Genomic DNA, 27,400 nt, shown 5'->3' with positions numbered 1-27,400 from the left:
TTAAAACGATCAGTGGATCCGACTCACAGTGCCTCACATGCACAGAAGCTGGCACAAAACAATAGTAGTACGGACCAAGGGACTGCTTCTAAAGCACGATGCTGAATCGATTAGAAGATGCTCGTTCTCGAAACGGGTCCAAAATCCAGGTCATCGGCCTTCATAATGGTATTTATCGCTAGAAAAGTAGAACCATGGTATTTCCCATGTTGCGGTACTAATTAAGAGTAGCGCAGACTCGCGGTATTCCATACATTATGGTACGACTCACAGGTAATGGAATTCTCACATGTATTACAGACCTAATGTGTTTCGCATATTGCGGCGCCCTTGACAGGCAACGCAAACCTATGGTGTTCATCACCTAAGTGTACTAACCACAGGGAGTCGTATTATCCCGTGGTGTTCCTCATAGAGTGGGTACTAATCATAGGCAAGCCAGAACCATGAGTTCCTTCATCCCATGGCGTCGCTCATATAGTGCTACTAATCACAGGTACTGTAAAAGCCGTCGTGCCCACGTTTGCTACTAATCACAAACCTATCTGGTACCCAACACAGTGGTACTACGCGCAAGTAAAGTCGACCCATGGTGTTCCCGCGTGGTGGTACTAATCACAAATAGTTACATGGTTCTAATTTGATCATCCCTTGGTCGCCCCTTTTAGTCGCCTCTTACGACAGGCAGAGGATACCGTGGGTATATTCTTCGTCTGCGTCCCCCACCCACAGGGGGAGATAAACAGAAAAAAGAAGAGAAAAGTAGTGATCCGCCACTTCGAAAAATGAAATGACGGACAAAGAAAGGTAAGGGCCACGAAGGGCGTGAAAATGAAAGACTCCCTAGGCCTCGAATCCTCTATACCGTCGGGGTCGGAAAAGAACAAGAGTTGACCAAGGGAGGTCGGACAGGATAGACGAAAGTGAGAAGCCTCCGCTTTGTCCAGCACAAATCTCACATGGAGTGACCGGGATTTGAACCACGGTATCCAGCGGTGAGAGGCCGACGCGCTGCCGTCTGAGCCACGGAGGCTCCTACTGTTCAAATATGCTCCAGTGAAATGTAAAGGCAGGAGGGTATTTACATTAATTAAATATAGCATGATATAATTAAAGAGTGCATTTGGTAGCAAATTCAAAAGTTGCCTGTTCCAGTATACTTTGTGTGCCTTTAAATATAAGTATAGGGACAAAAGATCCACATGGGTCGACGCCCCGAAAAAATAGCATTTTTAAAAACAAATAAATATAAGTATAGTAAAACTTCGGTCTTGTTTTGAAAATTTGCACGTTCAAAATAAAAGCATGTGCATATTTCAGGTTATTGAAATTTCATTTCTACTGCTCATTCGTAAATTTTACGTACACCGGGTGTCTCACCTACGAATCGTCAGGGGCCTTTTCTCCAGTGTACTAGAAGATATTTTCGATTTCATTTTTGTAATTTGTAGGTAGAGTTAGCCCAAACAAAAACTGCTTATCCTGTACGTCATGCGACGTTCGGTGTCAATGGAAAACCTCATTTAGGTTCTCACTGCAAACTAAATGTTGTTTGAAGAGTAATTATGTGTACCCAATCGATAGAGCAGCCTCAAATTAATCGAACACGATATTCCGTTCAACCCTCCAGGGTTGGTTTTCCCCCCGGACTTAGCAAGGGATGCCGCCTCTACCGCCTCAAGGGCAGTGTCCTGGAGTGTGGTACATTTGTTCGGGGATATAACTGGGCAGAAGGACCAATACCTCGCCCAGGCGGCCTCACCTGCTATGCTGAACAGGGTCCTCGTAGGGATGGGAAGATTGGAATGAAGAGGGAAGGAAGCGGCCGTGGCCTTAAGTTAGGTACCATCCCGGCATTTGTCTGGAGAAGAAGTGGGAAAACACGGAAAACTGCTTCGATAATAGATGCGGTGGGAATCGAACCCCCTCTAATCAGTTGACGTGACGAAGCTGAGTGGACCCCTTTCCAGTCATCATACCACTTTTTCAAATCGAACCTGGGCCTCCGGGAGTGGCAGCTGATCATAATAACCACTATAATAATAATGGCGTATGGCCTCTGGAGAGGCCTGGTGCAGGTTCTTTTCTAGTAGACGGCCTATTAGGCGACCTGCATGTCTTTGAGGATGAGGGCCCTACCTAGGATGATTTCTAATGTTGAATACGCCACACACCCCAGCCCCCGAGCCATCGGAATTAACCAATTAAGGTTAAAATCCCCGACCCGGGCGGGAATCGAACCCGGGACCCTCTGAACGGAAGGCCAGTACGCTGACCATTCAGGCAACGAGTCGGACATAATAACCACTACACCATACGGACCTACCCTTTACATATTACACATAATTATATATATTTTTTTTACTATTGATTTTTTGCACCGACACAGGTATGTCTTATGGCGACGATATTACGATTCTTCTTCTTCTTATTATTATTATTATTAGCGGATCTCTAGTTGAGGCTGTAAGAGCGTTCTCTATTCATCCGAAATGACGTGGGATCGATTCACCGCCAGGAAGTCGAAAAATTAAAGAAATGAGACGTCCACTTCCCGAGCTACACAGGCTGTGAGGTTAAGTCAGCCTATACCAAAATTGGGGACCAGGTAAATTCCTGGGGACAAAGGCTCACGGGCGTAGAGCTAACCACTTTACCGCATGTGCCGAGGTTACGGAGCGTGGAAGCGTTTTTCTTCCAACCCTCCAAGGTCTTCATGGCTTGTAGGGAGATGACTACTGCTTTTTATTTTACGAAGTGCTGTACGGATACGAGGTAATGCTTTGGTGATCGCACTGTAGTAGCAGGGTGCCTAATGATGGCAATAGTAATGAATGTGCCAGGAAAGAGGAGCACGATTGAACTCGTGAGAGCGGGTCCACTCTTCAACACGGGCAGTCGATAGCTAATATGTCGTGCAATGGCATAGGTCAGGGTTGGACGGACGGTAAGGGGCGTGTGTGTGTGTGTGATGCAGTGGGGGATCCCAACAACCCTCACATCCCCTGTGTGCAGTGACGGGTGGGTATCGTATTACGTCACCCACTACGATAAACTTTAAAAACATGACACGGCGTGAGCCGCAGTATTGTAGCAGCCCGACCACGCGTGATCGACGTCACATTTATTGAGTTTTGCTCCAAGTCTTTCAATGAAGCTCCTACAAAGGTAAATCGCTCCTGAAGGACGTGGAGCCATGGCACATTATCAACCTATTTGTACCCAAATAACATTTTTTTAAACCTTAGTTTTTTCAATACTAGCCTATCCCTGACCATCGGAAAACACGTGAAAAAGGTTAGATTGACTTGATATTTGAATAAACATTTAGATATATCCATTTGTATCCAACACGCCATTAGTGGAATATTTGCTATAGTAACACAGGAAAAATAATGTTTATTTTAAATGATTAATAAACCCTTTTATTTTGGTTATCTTCAGGAGTATTAAATAATTTAGCACGAAAGGTTAAATTTATTCGTGCACAGTTCGATGACTGTAGTAATTTATATCGAATGCACAAACATATATTTATTGTCACGTAATACATTGTCTAACAAGGAACATTCGTGAATTGTCTAACGGACTTTGGTATAACACTGAATAAAATGCGAAGTTGAGCTAAAAGTAGAGTTTACTGTATTTAATTTATTTGCTCTAGGGGTAATTATACATGCTGCTTTCGGGAGCTGGTGGGTTAGAAATCGGCATGCCTGAAGATCGTTTCCTGTCTTCCCATTTTCACACCTGGGAAATACTTGGGCTGTACCTTAATTAAGGCCACGACCGCTTCCTTCCCGCTCCTAGCCCTTTCCTCTCCCATTGTCGCCATTAGACCTACCTGTGTCGGTGCGACGTAAAGCAAATTTAAAAAAATTATACATGTTTATGAATCTTGATAAACAAATTTTGTAAACATAAACGTATACAGTCATGATAAATTACAATATCATCATCATCATCATCATCTGTTTACCCTCCAGGTTCGGTTTTTCCCTCGGACTCAGCGAGGGATACCACCTCTACCGCCTCAAAGGCAGTGTCCTGGAGCTTCAGACCCTTGGTCGGGGGATACAACTGGGGAGAATGACCAGTACCTCGCCCAGGCGGCCTCACCTGCTATGCTGAACAGGGGCCTTGCGGGGGATGGGGAAGATTGGAAGGGATAGACAAGGAAGAGGGAAGGAAGCGGCCGTGGCCTTAAGTTAGGTACCATCCCGGCATTTGCCTGGAGGAGAAGTGGGAAACCACGGAAAACCACTTCCAGGATGGCTGAGGTGGGAATCGAACCCACCTCTACTCAGTTGACCTCCCGAGGCTGAGTGGACCCCGTTCCAGCCCTCGTACCACTTTTCAAATTTCGTGGCAGAGCCGGAAATCGAACCCGGACCTCCGGGGGTGGCAGCTAATCACGCTAACCACTACACCACAGAGGCGGACATAAATTACAATAATCGATGAAAATAAAGAACTATTGGACAAGGAGGAAAGCTCAACAAACGTTGATTCCGCGTGATCTTACGTGACCCATTCGCGAAGCAGAAGAAGAAGAAGAAGACAGTGATGAGAACAGTAGTTTTATTATTAATTTATTGTACAGTTGTTACGTAATTCGAATCTTCAGTCCATTTAATATTTCGAACTTCATCAAATATAACACATTTAACTCTCATTCAGCTCTCTTTCAGACGAATTTAATCATGTTATTAAAGTAAAACTCGACTTGTTTAAACTCCCAGTTGACAGGATGAATCATCCACCCAGTGTGCCTATTGTCGTACAAATATGCTTATAAGATTTCTTTAAGTGTCACAAACATGTAAAACTACTGCTACGTGACGCTAAAATGAAAAACTTACAACAAGGACCGCTTACAGCTGAAATTTCTCTCTTATTTAGCATTATCTATATATATAAAATAGCTTGTCCTCACTGACTGACTGACTGACTGACTGATTCATCATCGCCGAGCCAAAACTACTAGACATAAAGAAATGAAATTTTGGGCATAGATTCATATTAAGATGTAGGTGCTCGCTAAGAAAGGATTTTTGGATATTCCTTCGCTAAGGGGGTGAAAAGGGGGTTGGAATTTTAAAATGAGTGTATCTATATCTCTAAACTTTGAAAGTTTACAGATGTAAAAATTGGTATTTAGAATCTCCTTAAAAAATAAGGAAATACGTATTTTTTTGTTTTCAGAAAATCCCAATAGGAGGGGTGAAAACGGTAAAAAAGGGGGTTGGATGCCTTTAATCAGAATACCGGTACTTATATCTCAGAAACTGAAGATATTACAGACCTGAAAATTGGTACTTTTGATCTCTTTTAAAAATAAAGAAACACGTATTTTTTTGTTTTTGAAAAAATCCAATTAATGGGAGGATGAAAAGGGGGGTGAATTTTTAAAAACAGTGCATCTATATCTCAAAACTTTTAAAGTTTACAGATGAAAAAATAGGTATTTAGAATCTTCATTAAAAATAAAGAAACGCGTATTTTTTTGTTTTCGGAAAATCCCAATAGGAGGGGTGAAAAGGGGTGAAAATTAATTGAATGCCTTTAATGAGGATACTTATATCTCAGAAAATGAAGATATTACAGACCTGAAAATTGGTACCTTTGATCTCTTTTAAAAATAAAGAAACACGTATTTTTTTGTTTTTGGAAAATCCAAATAATGGGGGTGAAAAGGGGGGATGAATTTTTTAAATGAGTGTATCTATATCTCAAAACTTTTAAAGTTTACAGATGTAAAAATAGGTATTTAGAATCTTCATTAAAAATAAAGAAACCCTTTTTTTTTGTTTTCGGAAAATCCCGATAGGAAGGGTGGAAAAGGGTGAAAAAGAGGTTGAATGCTTTTAACGAGGCTACTAATATTTCAGAACCTGAAGATATTACAGACCTGAAAATTGGTATTGGGGATCCACTTTAAAAATATGGAAACACGTATATTTTCGTTTTTGAAAAATCCGGATTATGGGGGGTGAAAAGGTGGGTGAATTTTTAAAATGATTGTGTCTATATCTTAAAACTTTAAAAGTTTACAGATGTATAAATTGGTATTTAGAATCTCCTTTAAAAGTAAAGGAATAAGTATTTTTTCGTTTTCTGTAAATCCCAATGGGAGGGGTGTAAAAGGGTGAATAGTGGGTTGAATGCCTATAATGAGGATACATATATCTCAGAAACTGAATATATTACAGAACTAAAAATTTGTATATGGGATCTCCTTTAAAAATAAAGAAACGCGTATTCTCGGAAAATCCAATGAAGAGGGGGGGGGGGAAAGAATTCTAAAATTAATTGACTTAATTGTATGAGAATTCATACATCTAATAAAAACTAAATTTGTTTCGGACGTGAAAATTGGTATTTTGATCTCCTTTAAAAACAAAGAAATACGCGTTTTGTGGGGGGAAACCATCTTGGGGGGCGGGAGTGGAAAGGAGTTGAATTCCTTTCATGAGGACACATAAATCAAAAACTGAAGAAGTTAGAGTCGTGATAATTGCTATTTAGAAGATCCTTTACTATTAAAGAAACAAGTATTTTTTGCCGGAAAATTCACTTAGGGGGGGGGGGGGGAGAAGTGTGAAAGGAAGTAAAAAAGCGAATTATTTTTATGGGGATACTTATATCTCAAAACTCAAGGTAATAGACGTGAACATTGGGGTTTGGAATCTCCTTTAAACATAAAGAAACACTCCTTTTAATTTTTTTTGGGGGGGCGGGGGGTAAATAAACTTAACGGCGGTGGGGTGTAAAAGGAGGTGAGACCAATTGATTTTGCTGTTCATAATGTTGCTCAGGCGGCAGCGCGCCGGCCTCTCACAGCTGGGTTCCGTGGTTCAAATCCCGGTCACTCCATGTGACATTCGTGCTGGACAAAACGGAGGCGGGACAGGTTTTTCTCCGGATACTTCGCTTTTTCCTGTCATCATTCATTCCAACAACACTGTCCAATATTTCATTTCATTTGTCATTCATCGATCATTGCCCCAGAGGAGTGCTTCCGCAGCCGGCACAATTCCTACTGTCGCCGCTAGATGGGGCTTTATTCATTCCATTCCTGACCCTGTCGAATGACTGGAAACAGGCTGTATATTTTCGATGTACTTATTCTGATCATAAACCGATCTTTTTAATCTTTCCTGGGTTCGTTTTCAACAGCCAACTTTTCCTTCGGAGAACGTTCTTATATTACAGTAGATTCTCCTGGCATATGAATAAAAATTTAAACACATTTGAAATAAACGATAGGAATGAGATTGACCGTCCAATTGTTCACCTCTATAATAAGGTCAATAATGCACGGAAGTATGTCATTCGTATCGCCAGAAATCCCGCACACTTGCCTACGCGCGACATTGGTGCTGGTCACATTCTCAACAATAACAATGGCAGCAGATGTAATTTACCGCCAAGTAGCGGTCTTGTATCTTTTGTGGGGTCCAGAACATCTCTAATAATAATAATAATAATAATAATAATAATAATAATAATAATAATAATAATAATAATAATAATAATAATAATAATAATAATAATGTTCTGGACCGTCGTCAAATGTGCGGACCGCGGTGGAAACGGGTCCTGGACGGGTAATGACTAAGAATGCAGTCTGGCCGCGGGTTCAGTACCGCCAAGGCACCCAAGACGACACCACGCCGGATCTCCTGAAGGATTTGTTCCATATTAAAAATGCTTATAAGAAAAGATGGCAAAGATTTAGGGACCCTACTGACAGGGTGGAATACCTGGACCTAGCCTGGGAAGTAAGAAATCGATTGCTGGAAATAAAGATTGAAAAATGGGAGGAAACTTGCCATAATCTATTAGAAAACGAGTCAGATCGCGAATTTTGGCGGATTCTCGAAGAAAACGATTCAGATCGCGAATTTCGGCTGATTATATATCTAAAACAACAGTCAATTATAAATTTCAGTATAATACCGTAGCGAAGCACGGGTATCTTGCTAGTACTAATATATGTTAAGCAATTAGCGAATGCTTCTTGTAAGTAGCACAACAAGAATAAACATTATGTGAAATTAATGATTAGTTTGAGAGAAGGCAGTTCGGTTACAGGAAATATTATTCCTATGAGGCTCACTTGTAGGACTCCAGCAAGATATAACAGATATTTTAGATTAAGGAGGTCAAATGGACTCTTTCGCTATTGACATATCGTAGGCTTTTGATAGAGTAAATAATGGAAGATTATTGACAGACAATTCCGGCTATTGGGATAGACGAAAAAACGACTGAATGGGTGCCTCAATTTCTGCAACATAGAACTCGGAGAAATAGAGTGGGTGAAGCATGATCTAATCTTGTGGTGATTAAGAGGGGTTCCCGCAAGGCAATGTTATTGGACCTGTGTGTTTTCTTATACAGAGTGGTAGGGGTATACGTGCAGATATTTGGCTAGTCGGTACAGAAAAATACATCTGAGAATATGTGCTATGCACGTTTTACCTTGTCCTATTAGTTTCCCTGCAAACGAGGCAAATATTTCATTACCTAATGTGTTTTGAATGGCCGTAATAGGAAACACCGTCTATGTCACACCGCCTTCGTGGCGTGGAGTTACGTGTTGAACTACAGTAGCAGAGTATAGGGGTTGCGGAATCTGTTTGCTATCGCAGGCCTATTCATGTAGCTGAGCTCTTCCCCTAGCCGCTTGGAAATTAGGGGAAGCAGAACGCACGTACGAGACGACGATTTGCTGTGCTCGAGAACCTGTCCAGGGTACTCTGTAAGAAGAAGATTAAATTCATCCGAGGTATCCACTCTTGTACCTTCTCATGTTGCCGTCGAGTGCTTTTTGTACTCGTTTACAAACAGTACGTGACGTCGATTATTCGTACCGGCACCTACATGGGAATAAAGTGTGCAGTTGTATGTGATTTATAAGACATCAACGACATTCCTCAGTGATCCAAGCTGACAAAAATGAAGGGAATTAGTTAATGAGATAGTGAACAGTGGGTGCACCCTTTCATTGCTGCTACTGTGTCAGTTTCCACTGAATTTCTGACAATAGACCATGCGAGTTGTCCATGCTATTATCATAATATATTCAGGTCAATGAACGAACGGTGGACACAGAAAGGAAAAGGCTATCCGGAGATTCAGTCAACTTGTTATTGAGGACACAAATTTCAAAGACCGTAGTTCGATCCCAGCTTTTGAAAATTGCTCTAAGGATAAAGAGATACTATAAAAGTGCCACCGGGTATTTGTGATAGGTAAAATGATTACTGTAAGCTTGAGCCATTTAATTAGAAAAAAAGTGAAGTCATCTCCGTACAGGCCATGAAGGCCCCTGGAGGGGTGGAAGGTAAAGGTTTCCACCATCCGTAACCTCGGCACTTGTTGGGGTAGAGTGGTTGGCTCTACGCTCGGCCGTCTTTGCCCCCAGGAATTAATCTGGTACGCACGTTTGATGTAGGCTTAGTAAACCTCGGGGCCATGTGCACCTCCGGAAGTGGAAATCTCGTTTCTTAAATTTTACGACTTCCTGACGGGGAATCGAACCCACGTGCTTCCGGGTGAACCAAGCACGCCTTTACCGCCTCGGCCAGGCATCGCCTATTTAATTAGAGCTTCCGTAATAATAATAATAATAATAATAATAATAATAATAAATAATGGTTTTACGTACTACTAACAAATTCTAAGGTTTTAGTAGACACTGATGTGCCAGAATTTTTCCCGCAGGAGTTCTTTCACATGATAGTAAATCTACAGACGAGGCTGATGTATTTGAGCACCTTCAAATACTACCGGACTGAGCCGGGTTCGACCCTGCCAAGTTGGGATCAGAATTCCAGCGCTCTATAGTCCGAGCTACTCATCCCGGCATTAAAGCTTCCGTTTCATCATATTTAGGACGTCATACAACTGTTGAGATTCATAGTTACAAATGCTGAAAGATGTTTTCTAGTCAGAGCATTACAGTACTGACGTGTAGTAAATTATTATTATTATTATTATTATTATTATTATTATTATTATTATTATTATTATTATTATTATTATTATTATTATTATTACTTCCCTCCATTGATTCATTCCAAAATGTATTCTTGTTGTTTACTTTAATTGTGCTCTTCTTTAACATCAACACACTGTTAACTGCGTATACCAATCAGATGAGGAAATGAAGAAACGCAACTGTTACACAAGCAATCCGAGTGACGTTACACTCAGTGGTGACGCGTGAACAAATGAATACTGCACTGGACGTAGGCCCCACTACCTGCCCCACATTCACCGCAGGCACGTTGTCGCTGGCTGTCCCTCAGTTGTCTCGGTTGTAGGACAGTTATAGGATTAACATCACCGTAGCCATGTCCGGCTCCATGGCTAAATGGTTAGCGTGCTGGCCTTTGGCCACAGGAGTCCCGGGTTCGATTCCCGGCGGGGTCGGGAATTTTAACCATAATTGGTTAACTTCGCTGACACGGGGGCTGGGTGTATGTGTCGTATTCATAATCATTTCATCCTCATCACGACGCGCAGGTCACCTACGGGTGTCAAATCAAAAGACCTGCATCTGGCGAGCCGAACCTGTCCTCGGACACACCGGCACTAAAAGCCATACGCCATTCCATTACCGTAGCCATAAAGGAAACATTTACTTGTTTTGAATTAGCTGATATTCACCTCGTTTAAGGAGCAGCTGTAGAATCTGCACATGCGGCGAGGGAGCTGTTAAGACGACGATTTCAAAACCGCCATACTCCTAATATCCGAACGTTCGTCACTATACACCAAAGGTTCCGGGACACAGGTTCGCTTTCTCCCCGGATCGAGGGTCGTGGACCCCATCGTGATCTTGTTTTTAATGTTAATGTTATTTGTTTTCACGGTTTTCGGATACGCCGAGGTGCCGTAATTTAGTCCCGCAGGAGTTCTTTTACGTGCCAGTAAATCTATCGACACGAGGCTGCCTTATTTGAGCACCTTTAAATACCACCGGACTGAGCCAGGATTGAACCTGCCAGTTGGGGTCAGAAGGCCAGCACCTCAATCGTCTGAGCCACTCAGCACGACTCGTGATCCTGCGGAACATAGGTGGGAAGAAGCAATTTTACGACTTGTCGAAGACATACCGACTATAAACACAGGCAGCTTGGCAAGGCAAATACGTACATCTAACAGGACTGTTCAGCGTACATTGCGTGAACAGGTATTGTACCCATACCACTATTAGTGAGTTCAGCATCTCCAAGAAGCGGATTGCCTAACAAGAAACTGAATTCTGTGCCAGGTTCTTGCAGAAATGTGAACGAAATGCACATTTTCCGACTACGTGTTGGTTACAGATGCCGTATCCCTTACCCGAGAGGGTATTATTGAGTAATGCTATTTGCTTTACGTCGCACCGACACAGATATGTCTTATGGCGACGATGGGATAGGAAAGGCTTAGGAATGCGAAGGAAGCGACCGTGGCCTTAATTAAGCTACAGCCCCAGCATTTGCCAGGTGTGAAAATGGGAAACCACGGAAAACCATGGCTGCCGACAGTGGGGTTGGAACCCACTATCTACCGGATGCAAGCTCACATCTGCGCGCCCCTAACCACACGGCTAACTCGCCCGGTGAGGGTAGTATTAATTTTCACAATGCCCAAACATGGGCAGAAGAAATCCGTCATGCCATTTACCAAGGTCATTTCTAGCACCGAATTTCTATAAATCCTTGGACCGAAATTTTGGGAGGTCAGCTTCTTCGATTATTGGAGCTGTCTGCACGACTAACTGGCTCTAGTTACTTCCATTTTCTGCAGTCATCTCTGCCAGAGTTTCTGGACGACGTTCCACTACAAATACGTCAGCGGATGTGGTTCATGCACGATGAAGCACCACCTCATATCAGTAAGAACGTTCGTCGATTTCTAGATCGCCATTTTGCGAATCGGTGGGTTGGTCAGTATGGTCTCATCAGCTGCCCATCGAGGCCCCCGATTTAAATCCACCAGACTTTTATTTTTGTGGCCACCTCAAAGACTTGCTGTACCAAGTTGAAATTGCCGATGAAGCAACTCTACGACAACGTATCTGGGATACCGTCGCAACTGGGAGAGCCGACGTGAAGGTGTGGAGGCGGTGTCACCGAATGGAAGCTTGCCTTCGAGCTAACGGACGGCATTTCCTATGAAGGAATGTAACAGTAACTTAGGACGTTCAAGTAGATGTTCCATTAATTTCGGTGATTTGTCCAGAGTTTTAAGATTATATATTCAGACTTCTTGGCAGTTCACTATTTTCTTTTTAGTATATTCTGACAGATTAAGAGCTAAAAAATTTGAGTGTGTCGATTATCTTTTTAATAACAGTAATAAAGTAATAATAATATTTCTGTCCGACTCGTTGGCTGAACGGTCAGCGTACTGGCCTTCGGTTCAGAGGGTCCCGGGTTCGATTCCCGGCCGGGTCGGGGATTTTAACCTTAATTGGTTAATTCCAATGGCACGGGGGCTGGGTGTACGTGCTGTCTTCATCATCACTTCATCCTCATCACGACGCGCAGGTCACCTACGGGTGTCGAATAGAAAGACCTGCACCTGGCGAGCCGAACTTGTCTTTGGACACTCCCGGCACTAAAAGCCATACGCCATTTCATTTCAATAATATTTCTTTACGTACCACTGACTTCTTTTACGGTTTCTGGAGACGCAAGGTGTCGGAATGTTGTCCCGTAGGTGTTCTTTAACGTGCCAGTAAATCTACCGATAGGAAACTGTCGTATTAGAGCCCCTTAAAATACCACCGGACTGAGCCAGGAACAAGACTGTCAAGTTGGTACCAGAAAGCCAGTGCTTTAACCGTCTGAGCCACTCAGCACGGCAACTGTTATTTTTACACATGTAATAAACATTTCAAATGCAGCAGTACATTATAATGCTTTATTTTACCATTACACGTCTTCTTTTCGTTTGGAAGTACGAACTGTAGGTACGTATTATTTGTTTATTTTTATAACATGTCCATTATTCGTTTGAAACAAAACGTTCGATGTGCTTCGCTAATTCAATTCCGTTACTAATTTGGACATCCTATCCCATGCATTCTTTCGTTGATGAAAGGACCTCTATTTACGTACACGGCATCACGAGTTGGCCTTGTTCCTTCCAGCATTACGCGCTGCAAAAGGGGGTTCGTAGCATATTTCATGTACTGGAGCGCCTATCCCATCCTTACGCTCGAATAATTATAATACCACACGCTCGTACAGACCCCGATTTTAACATACACAGATTGTGAGGCTATTTCCACAGTCACTAGATCATCGGGCTGAAGACCACAAATGTTCCAATCCTCTAAAGGACGTAACAAGCAAAATAACCCGTATTAACACCGGCTATTTGGTACACCTCCGGTACCCAAGATCGATAACCAAGGGTGTCTGAAGCCTCTAAAACGGGAACAAAATACTAACAACATATCAACAAACACAAACCAGTCTGGCGAGAATGCTACGTAACAAAGCGTGCCCAGGTAGCCTTCGGCTGTTATCGTAGAACAGCTGCCCTGATCATAAACAAAACCAGTCTGGCGGGAATATTACGTAACATGGCGTGCCCTAGTAGCCGCAGCCTGCAGCTGCAGCTGCTATGGTAGCACAGATGCCCTGAACATCAGTTAGGCAAGAATGGTGACTAGCATGGCTGTTATCGAAGCAAAGCTATCCATTCACAACTTCAAGGCGTGTTACCTACTTCAAAAATATCGTATACCTTTGCTCATGAAAGTAACTTCCAAAGATTACGAAAAGGTTGATATATAGTCGTCCTTCACATTGTTCTCCATTGCTACAAGATATATCTGAACTGATAACCCTAACACCTTACATATAAATGATATGAGTTAGGAATTGGAATCACATACAAGACTTTCTAAGGTTGACGTTATAACCCATGGAGTAATAAATAAGTTGCACGATTGTGAGCAACTGCAAGAAGGCATCGAGAAAGTTGTGACATGGACAACAGACAGTGGCATAGTGGCATAATGGTTGTGAGATGGTCAGCAGATAATGGCATAATGATGAACAGGGTGAAAAGTCAGGAGTAAGTTCCACAAAGAGAAGTAGTTTTCTCAGTTTTAATTACTGTATTGATGGGATGGCAATAACTCATTGGGATCACTGTAAGTACCTAAGTGTAAGCAAAGGCAAGGCCTTCATTGGGATAATCGCTTAAACGGGATTGTAAATAAAGGTTACACTTCTCATCATATGATTATGACGGTATTTAGGGATTGTAGTAAGGATGTAAAATATAGGGCATATAAGTTACTGGTAAGACCCCTATTAGAGTATCGTTCAAGTGTATGGGACCTCACCAGGATTACCTAATAAGATAAATGGAAAAGATTCAAAGTAAAGCAGCACGATTTGTTCGGGGTGATTCCAGACAAAAGAGTAGTGTTATGAAAATGTTGCAAACATTGGGCTGGGAAGACTTGGAAGTACTGAGACGATCAGCTCGACTAAGCGGAATGTTTCGAGCTTTCAATGGAGAATGGCTTGAAATAACATTACTAGACGAACAAGCTTCAGTGAACTTTTCAAAAGTAGAAACAATCATAAAATAAAATAAATTCAGAGTTCAAGAGGAAAAATTGGGCCAAAAACTCGTTTATAGCAAGAGGAATTAGGGACTGGCATAATTTATCCAGAGAAATGTTTGATGAATTTTCCAACTTCTTTGAAATCATTTAAGAAAGGACAAGGTAAACAAGTGAAAGGGAAATGTCACCTGGACGACAACCATAAATGCAGACCAATGGTATCTGATTTTAAAAATGTATCTTACAACAACATTTACTTTCCTGTGGATGTCATTGTTTATTCTCCACGGAATCCAGTCGCGTGCCGCTTGATGGAAATGGGTTTTATACCAATGAAAATCTGTGCGAGGTGTTAGGGAGGTACACGAACTTAACGTCACCATAATCGATTATTTGACAATTTTAATTCTCAGTGGTTAATTCGAATGTTCCAATATTGGAATGGAGGAGCGAGATTGGAGAGGGACACGCTCTCACTACGGTCTAGTTTGAACCATCAGTGGACCAACAGAATAGATGGGAGTGAATATTATGTAACTTGATTTGAAACTAACTTTTAGCTGTATAGTAACATGTCATGGCGAGAAAATAACAGGGACAGCTACAAAAAAAAAGACATCAATGTGCGTAAGGGTAACTGTTGCATGTGGGACTACAAATGGGGGATAAGTAAACGAACCTAAGATTTGAAATATTGTTCCACACCAGAATTTCTCTTAAATGAGCGGAGAAAATTAATACAGGCCATTATAACTTACGAAGTCACCAAGAATGAGGAGAGAGGAACTCATTTACAACCCGATATTCGCATAGTGTGCGTCTGAGCGTGCCCCTAATATCTGGTAAATATCCGACTGGTTGGCTTAATGGTCAGCGTAATGACCTTCATTTCAGATGGTCCCGATTTCGATTCCCGGACGTGTCGGGGATTTTAACTTTCATTGGTTAATTTCAGTGTCTCGGGGGCTGGGTGTTTGTGCTGTCCCCAACATCCCTGCATCTCACACACCACACATAACACTACTCTCCACCACAATAACACACAGTCAACTACACATGACAGATACCGCCCACCCTATTCGAAGGGTCTGCCTTACAAGGGCTGCACTCAGGTAGAAATAGCCATACGAAATTAAATTATAACTGGTAAAAGCACCTCTGGAATAGCTGGGGCGTGTAAGGTATGGAATTGAGGTAACGGTAGTTTATAATAACTTTAAGATGAAATACAAGAGCCTAAGTTTACAAACCCAGTACTCCTGGCATTTAACACACTGCCTGACCAACAAAGTTTAGCACCCAGAAGGAGTGGTCCAATATTATCCCATTTCAACATACATTCATACCAATGTATGTGAGTAAATGATTAGATTTACAAGGATCTGTAATGTGTAGAACGCCCAAAAGTGTGCATTCGTGATGGCACCATTCTGTTGTTGATAAGTCAACTGCTGTGGGTTAGACAGTTAAGCAAGACGTGCAGAGAGGACTACGCAGAGTAGGAAGCACCCGCGATGCCTCGCAGATGCGTTAGACAGCCCATCCACCAATTGACGGCATTTGACAGAGGCCGCATTGTGGGACTGCATGAGGCTGATTGGTCGTATCGTGCAATTGCCAGGGTTGTGGGCAATTCAGACGTCACTGTGGCCCGATGTTGGACTTAATGGGTACATGAGGGCACCCAGTCACATCGTGCAGGTTCGGGTCGACCAAGAAACACCACCCCGAGGGAGGACCGTCGTATGGTGCGCCAAACATTGCGGGAACCCACAACTTCGGCACCCGCCATCCGCGAGCACGTACTGTACAACATTCTATGAGTTCCCGCACAGTGTCTTGACGGCTCACATCCGCCGGATTGATATCCTACCGCCCCATGCGTCGGTTGCCATTGACACCAGAACACCAACGCCTGCGTTTGGAGTGGTTCCTTGCCCGGGAGGCATGTACAGAGGACGACTGGCGACGCATCATGTTCAGTGATGAGTCTCGCTTCTCCACAACCTCCGACGACCATCGAGTGCGGGTTTGGCGGCTTCGAGGGCAGAGGGCGGATCCTGCCCATATCGTGAAAAGACACACAGGCGTAATCCCCGGCATCTTGGTGTGGGGAGCCATAGGATATGCATTCATGTCTCCTCTAATAGTGCTTCGGCAGACTTTGACGGCACAACGATACGTCGCAGAAATTCTGCGTCTGCACGTCCTACGTCTTATGGCACAGCACCCTGTGAGAGTATTCCAACAAGATAATTAATGCACGTCCACACACAACACGTGTATCTATGGACTGCCTAGGGAATGTTGAGGTCCTCCCGTGGAGGGCAAGATCCCCGGACCTCTCCATCACTGAACACGTGTGGGATGACACAGGAAGGGGACTCTGTCCAAGTACCAACCTGCGGGATATGGATAGACAGCTGCAAAAACTATGGACGAACTTGCCCCAGGAGAGGATCCAAAGGCTATTTGATACCATTTCGAACCGCGTAAGGGCATGCATTGCGGCCGAAGGGTGGGCGAGGGACACCCTACCGACCTAGCGCCAACATTCCACCTATAACTGCCAACGGCCTTGTCTCTTTCATCCCATATTGTAATCAGTTCAATAAAGGCACATGGTCTGATGATGATGGTGCTTGTTGTTTAAAGGGACCTAACATCTACAGTAAGGACATCGGCCCAGGAACAAGGCCTTTCAGCATATGTAGTGTCATTCACTTTCATTCTGGAAGCTTAACTTTTTTGTCAGGCAGTGTATTTTATTGGACTTATAATTAAAATCCAATTCACCTCCCATATATATACAAACCCTGTGGATACCCACAACGAAACAAAGGTCAAACTGTTTCTGACAAAAATGTACGTGCAAGGAACTTATATAATATCTTTGCTCATTTTATTTGGATTCCTACTGTCTGTAGTTGAACAGTGCGTCAGTGTACATTGGCGCGGCAGCATTTCCTTGGACAACTAGGCAAGAGTATTTCGCCCTGTGATCATGTGATGAAGACACATGGTGCACAAGCGGCGTGGCTGCCTTGAAATCTCTATGGAGTGTGTTGTGCGGACAAGTTCAGGAAATATCAAAACAATCCTGTTAGCGACGCGTTAAGCGGATATGTCATTATGTATATGCATGTGTAAATAAACTAGTATATGTACAGTTAAATACCTTTCATCTTTGTACGTTTATGAACCTGCATGTGGTTCCTAGCACCATATGCTCCCAGGGACCAGTCCGAAAGAGGTTGGAACACCTGGAAACCACTAACATTTAAAATAATTAAATATTATTTTGCCAATTGCAGTACTTATTAAGCTGCAATAAGAATACGCTTAGTTATGAATATTCTAGTAAGAGATACATAGTAGGGTTGGGTACTATGTCCCTGTTTCGGCACTCTGTGCTGGTGCATAGTTATATTCCGCTGCTCTGGAACACGGAGCGTCAGTTGTTCCGAAACATTCTCAAACGAGACCGAGACAGTGCTTCGATGTCCCGTCACCACTATGCACTGCACTTCACCTACTAGCTGACTGTCGATACTGGCAGTCTGCCGCCATGTGCTGGAATGTTCCGTGTTCCGTCGTATCCACTTTGTTCTGTGAGTTCCGTTGCACCGGCAACTGGCCTTCGGTACATGCGGATAACGTAATGCGTTCTGTTTTGTAAGAGTGTTTTCATTGAAGCCTAGTAATATATACCGTACGAAAGACGGTAAACTTTGAATAATGTCGCACCGGAGTCCTGTTTACGGCATATTTACTAGAATAAAACCTGACAGAGTGACATGCAATTTATGGTCTTCTATTTTGTCTGCAAAGGGATCTTCAACCGGCACAATGACGAGACATTTGAAACTTAAACATCTTATAATTTTCGTGTTCTGCTTGTACAGGCCTAGTTTTATTTTTAATCTCCTGTTCCGCTTGTATATAGTGTTTAATTCTTATCTTCGGTTTTGCTTTTATGGGTTATTTTTTATTTTCGTGTTGCGCTTGTATATTGTGTACGTAAGTAGAGTACTGACGAATGTTTCTTCAAATGTGCGAGTATATTTTTCATTGGTGAAAATAACATTGTGACATTTGTAAACACATCTACTGCCAGTGTAATTGTGACAGGTGTATTTCAGAATGAATGAAAATATTCTTATCCTAAAAACAAAATTTAGACATCATTTTCTGGGTGCCTATTTTAGAGTTCCGACTGCTTTTACACGTGCCGTGAAGTTTTATTCTGGCCCTAAATACTCACAATGTAGGCTGATACATTCAACTGGTGAAAATATACTTGGGCTAGTTAATTTTAAACATCTGTACTGAAATTGTAACAGTGTTATGTGTATTTCATATTGACAGAAAAACCTTCACCTAAAAGCAGTCGTTAAACGTTATTATTGGGCGCGAAATTTTGTGTTCCGACTGTTCCTTCACGTTCCGTAAAGTTTTACGCTGACCGTAACTATACACAGCACGTCCGGTACAGCAGCACATTCCTGTTGAAGCGGAGCATGTCATGTTGCCTCACGAAGTACTCTCTACTGCGCAGTTACAGTCCCGTGTCCCGTGTGCCGGAACACTGTACCGAAACATTCCACCTCAAGCTCCTAATGATCCGGAACAACTGACGGTTCCGGTCTGCGCAACCCTAATACATAGTACTAGAGTTAATGACGTAGTATATTTCTACAACGTCCGTAAGTCTGGTAGAGAATCGTGCAACAGTTATTTTTCATAGCACTTATGACGTAACATGAACGTAATTCTATGCAGACCGGGCGGGTTGGCCGTGTGATTAGGGGCGCGCAGCTGTGAACTTTCATCCCGGAGACAGTGGGTTCGAACCCCACTGTAGGCAGTCCTGAAGATGGTTTTCCGTGGTTTCCCATTTTCACACCAGGCAAATGCTGGGGCTGAACCTTCATTTCCTTCCCAGTTCTAGCCCTTTCCTATCCCATCGTCGCCATAAGACTTATCTGTGTCTGCGACGTAAAGCAAATAGCAAAAAAAGTCTATGTAGCGCACAGCAGAACAAAACCCAAAATAAAATACGTCTACATGAGACGTTAACTCAGTTCTGACAATTAAACACTCGTCTGAATGCCGAAAGAAGCGAACTGTAGAAAATAAGTTGGGATTAGCTTGGATTACTGCAGGTGACCATGTCAACAAAGAAAATTAAAACAAAAGGGCGGTATTTAATTCCGATCTGTAATCATACAGGCGTTCCTCCATATGTTCCGAATAAATGCTGGGAAAGATCATCACAAGCAGAAATTTTGAAGCAGTAAAATCGAAACGGGGCGTTTAAAGATCAAAAGGCTTTTGGAGAATTTTATTTGAATAATAATAATAATAATAATAATAATAATAATAATAATAATAATAATAATAATAGTCTGCTTAATAACCGCTGTCATTTGACCGCCAAATCTTAATGCTTTTGAAAGGCAAGGAAGGGAGGAAGAAAGGACTAACGCAAGTCATCACTATCCACTCTTATTAACTCAGAAAGCAGAGGAGACCAGTGCTGCTGGTTTAGACATTTCTTCGCTTAAAATTCCTTAAATACCGTTTTTTCGAGATTAAGCATTTTATATTGACACATTTAGAACAGGAAAATCTATGACTAGCCAGTTTTATAATAGGTATGCCACCGAAGAGGTGGCTGAACCATTAAATATAAAAATACTTAATTCCCTCGAGACTCATTAACCAGAAAAAACAGATACATATAATCGTATATTAAAAGAATAAAAATGTCCTTTATGTCAGCATGTTCCTAGAGAAAGAAATGGAATTAAGAAAGTCAGAAGCCAAGGATTCATTACACGCCTGTTGGGCACAGGAGTATATAAGTGACAATGTTGCAGTTTCAAATTCGGAGAGCAAATAGAGACAAATGAGATAATATAGTAACATTCAAAATGGAAATATATGGAGGGGACACTGAAACGGTACAAGAACAGTTTCAGCAAATTGATAGGACCAAATTGCTCGCTTGTAAGGACACGCAATAAATTGAAACATTTTGCAGAGGCTTTCAAAATACTTTAGCTAATCGTATTATTTTGTGTTACCCTGTAATGAATAAAACTAAAGAGACACGAACATACACTAATGTTCATAAAAAACAGAATACCTTGAAAGACTAGAGATAGGAAGTTCATATTCACAGAATATGTTCATTAGTATGTGTGCAGAAACGATTAACATTTCATTTACCTAGGTTCAGCATGTGTCCTATTACCTAGTAGGCACTGGGTCCTCCATGGGCACTGATAACTTGTTTCATGCCTGATGGCATCGGCGCGTATAAGGCACGAATGGCGTCCTTGGGTATAGCCGTCCATGTTGCATCCACCTAGTGCCCCAGTTCATCTGTGGTGGTTGGCATTGTGTCACAGCGCCGCACCCGTCGTTTCACCATATTACACACGTTTTCGATTGGCGACAAGTTCGGTGATCGGGCAGGCCAGGGCAACAGTCTGACATCCTGTGACAACAAGAAGGCACATGTTCGTGCAGCAACATGTGGTCGCGCATTGTCCTGCTGAAATATGTCGTGCAGAAAGGGTATGACAACGGGTCGCAGGATGTCATTCACGTAGGTCAAACTGGTCACAGTGTCCTGGACAGGCACCAATTGTGGTTTGTGGTTATACCCAATAGCGCCCCACACCACAAGGCCTTGAGTTGGCGCTGTATGTCTTGTGCTAATGCAGTCAATGTGATGCCTATCCCCCTGTCTGCAGCGAACCAAAATGCGGCCATCATTTTCAAACAAACAGAACCTAGATTCGTCCGAAGACACTATCGGCTGCCATTCCTGTTCCCAGTGACGACGTTCCATACACCACTGCTGTCTAGCATGTTTATGCAGGTTAGTTAAAGGTAGGCGGAGAAGTGGACGACGCGCCGGTAACCAACAGCGTAGCAAACAGCGACGGACTGCCACTCCTGATAGTGTACGAATTGTTACACTGTTCCACAGAGCCGAGAAGGACGCAGATCTATCGTGCAATGCCATTCGGATGAGGTATCGATCTTCTCGGGGCTGGTCTAGGTGGTGCGAGAAAACCATCTCGTCGTATTCTACGGCCTTCTGTGAACCATTCTGTACACACCCGTTGCACTGCCGACACACTTCGTTCCACACGAGCAGAAATTTCCGGATGGATGCATCACGTTCTCTCATGCAATAATGCGCCCTCTTTCAAACTCACTCATTTGACGGTACGGTTCTCGCATATATCTGCGAGGCATTCTGCACGTCTGCTCAAGTCACACTGATCCATTACCTTCGGTTTATAGCGACAACGAGAGCCTCAGGCTCGGTTTACCAGTCGGTGGTGGTGCGCCGATATATGGATGTGGACGTTGAACCCGATGGCCGACATAGTTCTAATGCTAATACTTTCTTCAGAACATACTGATGAACATGTCCTGTGAATATGAACTTGCTATCCTTAGTCTTTCAAGGTGTTCTTTTTTTTTTTTTTGCTAGGGGCTTTACGTCGCACCGACACAGATAGGTCTTATGGCGACGATGGGATAGGAAAGGCCTAGGAATTGGAAGGAAGCGGCCGTGGCCTTAATTAAGGTACAGCCCCAGCATTTGCCTGGTGTGAAAATGGGAAACCACGGAAAACCATCTTCAGGGCTGCCGATAGTGGGATTCGAACCTACTATCTCCCGGATGCAAGCTCACAGCCGCGCGCCTCTACGCGCACGGCCAACTCGCCCGGTGTTCTGGTTTTTATGAACATGAGTATATCATAGGGATTAAGAGAAATGAGGACAGTTCATATACTGTATTTGTAGGAAATACAGCGAGACATTTCTGTTATGACGTTTAAGAGAAATCGCTACACTTCCCACATTTGTTGCAAATATGGCTGGATTTCTCTGTTACTAAGCAAGCTTTTTTTTGGTCGCCTGTACGATGGTGAAACAGCAATCAGATTCCGAGCAACAATACTGCTTTCTAACGAGTAACTACAGTTTATGTAGTGCTTATAATTCTAAATGAGTGCAATAACTACAAAAACTCTCCCAAAATAAAGTAATTTCAAGATTTGTACAGACTACTAATTTGGAGCCAAAAATTGTATTTTAATCGATTTTCTCTTTTTATACTGACGATTTCGACCTGATGCAGTTCCACGTTGTTGTTGTTGTTGTTGTTGTTGCTGCTGCTGCTGTTTATTATTTGAATTATTATCTGAATCATTCGTCAGTGATACATTTGGAAGCTCTCCATTCACATATCGTTGTATGTATTTTGTGAGGGTAATCTACATACTATAGGTTTGAGATAAACCATTCCTAGTTTAGCATAGCATTGCTCAGGGCAGAGCCATGTTAGCCTATATGTAAGTTGACACCAAAGAGAGAAAGAACATGCGAAACAAGGACAGGCAAAATATGGGGAGAGTCGTGAATCTGTGGATCTTTCTGCCTGCCTCTGGCTTAGTGAATAGAGTGCAGACCGTGCAGTGACAGTCATCAAGCTCATTTGCAAAAGGTCTTCTCTTGCGTTGCGTAACAATGACGTAAAATATCGATTGTGTCAATATTTCATCTTGTTACGAAACTCCATCCGTTGATTCCAAACGTCCATTCTAAGTCAGGCAAACAGTGTCTTAGTTTGATCAGTTACCAAGAAACCTTTCTCTCTCTTAACCCTCGGTATTGTCATGATGGATACTTACGTTAGTTCTCCCGTGACTGGCGCGGAGAGTAGGTTGCCAGGGCGCTGTGTGGCTAGGAAAGTGCGCCTTACCCCACGAGCCGCTTTCAAAAGGATTCTCGCCAAGATGTCCCTGAAACAGCCACGAAATGAGATTACTATTCCAGCTAGTGTTCTAATCGTTCAGAACTTAGTACTAAGTACTAAGAATGACTGCTACAGGCTACATTTTATTCATATTTTCGGTCACTAATTCAGGCATATCAACCGCCAGCACAGTTAGGCGAGTGACAAGAATTTTACTTAATACGTTATTATTACTGTTAAATCTTGTGAACACACAATTTTCTCTTTGACAAGCCGCCATTGTGTTAATAGATTACGTGAATCTTCTGAACGGTAGTTATGAAGATGAAGACTGCTCTTATTCGGGGTCAAACATCGAGGTCACTGGCCCCTGACTGAATGTAACTCGATGTTGCGGCATTTACTGTCAAACCTTACATGGTAAGGGGAAATATCTGACAAATTCTGCGTTTTTATTTTTTATTGGGTTTCTAGATGAAGGCAAGACATATGCTTTATGCCTGAATTCAGCGATGTGATGATTGAAAAATCCATGTAGTTCAGCTTTAAAACTCTGTTCTCTCATTAACTAAGAAGTAAGTTAAAGAATGTTAAGAGTTGGTAACACATTTCTAGAATTTTATTTAGTTTATTATAAGTATAGTATGTGAAACAGGTTTATGCCAATCACATCGTGCTAGTGTCAAAGCCTATCCCTGTAACTTCTCAGGGTGTTACTAGGTTCCTTGTACATTCAATAATCCATCTATAAATTACATTCCTAGAATTCTTAACAAACGACTGAGAAAAAGTTAATGCATGCTAATTGGATATTAGCGTGTCTGAGTTAATATTCGTACACAACTGAATCCGAATAAGGGTTTGAGAATTCTGTAAAATATCCAACGTGAAGTGAACAATGTTTAAGTAACATACAGTATATATTACAACACACACGAAATTATATCCTTCATGTACGGACACGAAATAAATCCTTACAACAATAAAATGAAATGGCGTATGGCTTTTAGTGCCGGGAGAGTCCGAGGATATGTTCGGCTCGCCAGGCGCAGGTCTTTTCATTTAACTAGCGTAGGCGACCTGCGTGTCGTGATGAGAATGAAATTATGATGAGGACGACACATACTCCTAGCCCCCGTGCCAGCGGAATTAACCAATGATGGTTACAATTCCCGACCCTGCCGGGAATCGAACCCAGGTCCCCTGTGACCAAAGTCCAGCACGTTAACCATTTAGCAATGAAGCCGGATGATACAACAATAAAGTGCAATAACTTGAGTTTTAAGAAATAGCGATCAGGTTCGGAGGCTGTTATACCGGAAAAATGAAGGTACAGGTCAAGGTGAAAGTCATCATGTAATAATGAGTAGTAGAAGAGGCAACAGGATGAAAAAAGCATTCAAATCAATACGATATGTAAAGCACCCTCCAATGGCACCGACCGCAGGCATGATTGTACTCGCTATCTCGGGATCAGCAGGTCAATGATTAACCGACTTTGCCACTGAGGTCGGCCGACGAGTGAGAAGATGTAATATACTGAATGCATGACACACTTGGTAGTCGATTTCCAAGAAAGTCTCATAAGACGGGATTAGGCATAGAGAGTAATGCTAGTTTTCTTTATGAAATGACCAGGGATCGTAAAATAAAAATAAAAGAAACGATTAAGACGGAAACCGAGGCCACTCTGTAGAAAATCTACATTGTCTTGGGTCATATGCAAATTAGGACCGATACAAAAAACACTTTAACTACATATTTCCGTTTGGCCGTGCTTCCCGACAAACATGACTTTTCAGACGAAAATCCTCCGTCACTCTCTTCGGAATTCGAAGCGCTGTCGCCTGTGTGAGAGAGCAGCTGTTCCCCTGCTAAGCCTAACAATATTACAGAAAATATTCTCATGAACTATTGTGCTAACATAAATTGTTCCGCATTTAGCGCGTCCACTACTACTGTGCTGACATCTGTTGGTGGAGATTGCTGCTCTCTGTTACAAGTGACAAAATACTACAGGCGCGCACGTCACCGTGCAGAAGGAAGTGGCACAAAAAGGAACTAAATAACATTGTCGGAAAATGAAATGAAATGGCGTATGGCTTTTAGTGCCGGGAGTGTCCAAGGAGATATTCGGCTCGCCAGGTGCAGGTCTTTCGATTTGACTCCCGTAGGTGACCTGCGCGTCGTAATGAGGATGAAATGATGATGAAGACAACACATACACCCAGCCCCCGTGCCAGCGAAATTAACCAATGATGGTTAAAATTCCCGACCCTGCCGGGAATCGAACCCGGGACCCCTGTGACCAAAGGCCAGCACGCTAACCATTTAGCCATGGAGCCGGTCACATTCTCGGGAATTAGCGAGTAACGTCGTAATACACTGACTGACAGAGCAAATGCAACACCAAGAAGGAGTGGTCAGAACTTTATGCCAATTGCAGGGTAGACTGACGTCACTGAGGTATGCTCATGATGTGAAATGCGCCGCTGTGCTGCGCACGTAGCGAACGATAAATGGGACACGGCGTTGGCGAATGGCCCAATTCGTACCGTGATTTCTCAGCCGACAGTCATTGTAGAACGTGTTGTCGTGTGCCACAGGACACGTGTATAGCTAAGAATACCAGGCCGCCGTCAACGGAGGCATTTCCAGCAGACAGACGACTTTACGAGGGGTATGGTGATCGGGCTGAGAAGGGCAGGTTGGTCGCTTCGTCAAATCGCAGCCGATACCCATAGGGATGTGTCCACGGTGCAGCGCCTGTGGCGAAGATGGTTGGCGCAGGGACATGTGGCACGTACGAGGGGTCCAGGCGCAGCCCGAGTGACGTCAGCACGCGAGGATCGGCGCATCCGCCGCCAAGCGGTGGCAGCCCCGCACGCCACGTCAACCGCCATTCTTCAGCATGTGCAAGACACCCTGGCTGTTCCAATATCGACCAGAACAATTTCCCGTCGATTGGTTGAAGGAGGCCTGCACTCCCGGCGTCCGCTCAGAAGACTACCATTGACTCCACAGCATAGACGTGCACGCCTGGCATGGTGCCGGGCTAGAGCGACTTGGATGAGGGAATGGCGGAACGTCGTGTTCTCCGATGAGTCACGCTTCTGTTCTGTCAGTGATAGTCACCGCAGACGAGTGTGGCGTCGGCGTGGAGAAAGGTCAAATCCGGCAGTAACTGTGGAGCGCCCTACCGCTAGACAACGCGGCATCATGGTTTGGGGCGCTATTGCGTATGATTCCACGTCACCTCTAGTGCGTATTCAAGGCACGTTAAATGCCCACCGCTACGTGCAGCATGTGCTGCGGCCGGTGGCACTCCCGTACCTTCAGGGGCTGCCCAATGCTCTGTTTCAGCAGGATAATGCCCGCCCACACACTGCTCGCATCTCCCAACAGGCTCTACGAGGTGTACAGATGCTTCCGTGGCCAGCGTACTCTCCGGATCTCTCACCAATCGAACACGTGTGGGATCTCATTGGACGCCGTTTGCAAACTCTGCCCCAGCCTCGTACGGACGACCAACTGTGGCAAATGGTTGACAGAGAATGGAGAACCATCCCTCAGGACACCATCCGCACTCTTATTGACTCTGTACCTCGACGTGTTTCTGCGTGCATCGCCGCTCGCGGTGGTCCTACATCCTACTGAGTCGATGCCGTGCGCATTGTGTAACCTGCATATCGGTTTGAAATAAACATCAATTATTCTTCCGTGCCGACTCTGTTTTTTCCCCAACTTTCATCCCTTTCGAACCACTCCTCCTTGGTGTTGCATTTGCTCTGTCAGTCAGTGTACATGAAAAGAAACTAAAGCAAGTCCGCCTGTGTGGTGTAGTGGTTAGTGTGATTAGCTGCCACACCCGGAGGCCCGGGTTCGATTCACGGCTCTGCCACGAAATTTTAAAAGTGGTACGAGGGCTGGAACGGAGTCCACTCAGCCCCGGGAGTTCACCTGAGTAGAGGTGGGTTCGTTCCCACCTCAGCCATCCTGGAAGTGGTTTTCCGTCGTTT

The 27,400-nt window shown here is 43.4% G+C and overlaps 1 protein-coding gene across 1 annotated transcript in view; it reads right to left on the bottom strand.

Moving 5' to 3' along the window:
- Positions 1-23,424, bottom strand: part of LOC136864437 (forkhead box protein P1) — a 711,481-nt gene extending 688,057 nt beyond the window's left edge. Inside the window, exon 1 of the mRNA XM_067141428.2 lies at positions 23,317-23,424. The gene's annotated coding sequence lies outside the window, so the exon portion shown is untranslated. The remainder of the gene's footprint in view (positions 1-23,316) is intronic.
- Positions 23,425-27,400: the final 3,976 nt, after the last annotated feature.

This window comes from Anabrus simplex, chromosome 2 (genome assembly GCF_040414725.1).
Source record: "Anabrus simplex isolate iqAnaSimp1 chromosome 2, ASM4041472v1, whole genome shotgun sequence".
NCBI classification, from domain to species: Eukaryota; Metazoa; Arthropoda; class Insecta; order Orthoptera; family Tettigoniidae; genus Anabrus; species Anabrus simplex.
This window is presented reverse-complemented; position numbering and strand designations above follow the sequence as displayed.